Consider the following 2,500-nt stretch of genomic DNA (forward strand, 5'->3'; position numbering starts at 1 on the left):
GTGTGTGTGTGTGTGTGTGTGTGTGTGTGTGTGTGTGTGTGTGTGTGTGTGTGTGTGTGTGTGTGTGTGTGTGCGTGTGTGTGCGTGTGTGTGCGTGCGTGCGTGCCTCTGTGTGTATGTGTGTGTGTACGTGCGTGCATGCGTGCGTGCGCACGGGTGTCTGTATGTGTCTGTGTGTGTCTGTGTGTCTGTGAGTGTGTATGCGTGCGTGCTTGTGTGCGTGTGTGTGTGCGTGCGCGCGAGCGTGTGTGTACGTGCTGGCGTGCGTGCTGTGTCTGTGTCTAAAAACCACAGACCGACACAGACACAGCCTGGGATGGGCTGAAATTAATGTTAAGAGCTGAGCAGTAAACTACTTGTCTGACACCGGTAAAAAAAAAATTAAAAAAAAAAATCCGCCAGTTTACATATAAGCGGGCTGGGGGTGGAGGTGGGGGTGGGGGAACGCCGATAACGTGGAAGAAATCTTGGGCATATTTGAAAAGGAATGAAGAAACTAAGGACGGTAGATCGGAAGAAAACGGAAAGACAGAAAGAGAGAAAGAAAATCAAAAGTGCCAGCCATTGGTTAATAAGCAAATTTTCATTTCCAGGCGAGCCAATGTGAAAGTGAAATCATGAATTCGACTACACACACACACGCACACACACACACACACACACACACACACACACACACACACACACACACACACACACACACACACACACACACACACACACACCAAAAGCTTTAACCTTTTCATTGTCAGATACACATAGTCATGCCCACGAACACCCAGCCAGGACACATGTAGCCTTCCACCAACCAGGACACACCACTGATGATTATTGTATTGTATTGTATTGTATTGTATTGTATTGTATCGTATCGTATCGTATCGTATCGTATCGTATCGTATCACATTGCAGTGAATGGTATATTACATTGCACTGTATTGTATTGTATTGTATCGTATTGCATTGTATTCTATTGTATTGCATTGTGTTGTGTTGCATTGCACTGTATATTGCCTTGCATTGTATTGTATTGTACTGTACTGTGCTGTATAGTGCATTGTATTGCGCCGTTCTGTACTGTATTGTGCTGTACTGCACTGCACTGCACTGCACTGTATTGTAATGTATCAAATTGTATTGCACTGCATTGCATTGCCTTGCCTTGTATTGCTTTGTACTGTGTAGTGGTGGAGTTCGGTCTTTCATAACACAATACAATACAATACAATACAATACAGTCTGAGGTCTTGTCTCCACTGTTAACGGCTGTGTGATGTGAACTGTGTGAAGGACAGAACTCGACCACTTCCGCTGTTGGGAGAGAGAGAGGGGGGGAGGGGAGTGTGAGAGGGAGAGAGGGGGTGGGGGAGAAAGAGACAGAATGAGAGAGAAACAGAGAGAAGGAGAGAGAGAGGGGGGAGGGAGAGAGAGAGAGAGGGGAAGACAGAGAGAGAGAGAGAGAAACAGGGAGAGGGAGGGAAAGAGAGACACAGAGAGAGGGAAGAGAGAGAGAGAGAGGGAGAGACAGACAGACAGAGTTCGGTGCCGCGACGCATGACAAAGAACCGCGCGCGTCACTCTTCCCCCCCCCCCCCCCCCCCCCCCCGGAGTTAATACCGTCATTATGCTCTTTGTCACTTGATGGGAGAGGGTGGGGGAATGGGGAGTGTGGCTGTGTGCGTTAGAGGAGGGGGAGGGTGTGAGGGGGGGGGGAAACTAAAGCCTCTCGGCTGATGGATGGTTATTGAAATGGCCATTCATGTGATTGATGTCTGTGTAAAGAGTTGGGCTTAGCGCATCCGATAGATGCACCTGAAGGATCATTCAAAAACGATGATTTATGTGGTGGCCTGTTAGTTATGGGGTAAAAATGTTGGCGAATAAAAATCTGTTTGTGTTGACTCCGTCTCTCTCTCTCTCTCTCTCTCTCTCTCTCTCTCTGTCTCTGTGTTTAACTCACTCAGTACGGCCAGTCCTCTCTTCTCCTCTACACAGACCCCTCGGATGTCCAGTGGGTGTCTCAATGACCCAACCTTTAGCTTCCGTCGTCAGAATTGTGGTTTTCTTTGTCAACATTCACCTCTTCAGTATAAGAGCCTTCCGCTTGCAATATTTTGATGATGGTAATTGGGGTGAAACGCTGTTAACGTCGTCTCTTTCGCCGTTCGTATGGAGAGAGTTAACGCTCTCAGAAAAAAAAAGTTTCTTGGTTTGAATGTCAATGTACAGATGAACATTCTGTTAGACGGTATACATAAACAAAGATCTCGTTCTGTAGCTGAATGTATTTTTCATTCAATTAAGCGCAGACACAGGGATAACTAATTAGCGAAGAAGAATACATCTTGATACGCGTGTGTGATAGCAAATAACAGTATGAAAAATCTTTTCAGTAAAACGATGAACATATTGATGACATTTAGGGATATATGTATGCCAAGCCTGTGAAAAACGTTGATGTGGATACATGCAATTTCAGAGTATTAGATGATTCTGATTA

The 2,500-nt window shown here is 45.9% G+C and overlaps 1 protein-coding gene across 2 annotated transcripts in view; it reads right to left on the reverse strand.

The window, feature by feature from the left end:
- The window catches only part of LOC143297944 (uncharacterized), a 36,126-nt gene that overhangs the window by 12,414 nt on the left and 21,212 nt on the right, over nucleotides 1-2,500 (reverse strand). The window lies entirely within an intron of this gene.

The sequence above is a fragment of the Babylonia areolata genome, chromosome 23 (genome assembly GCF_041734735.1).
Source record: "Babylonia areolata isolate BAREFJ2019XMU chromosome 23, ASM4173473v1, whole genome shotgun sequence".
Classification (NCBI taxonomy): Eukaryota; Metazoa; Mollusca; class Gastropoda; order Neogastropoda; family Buccinidae; genus Babylonia; species Babylonia areolata.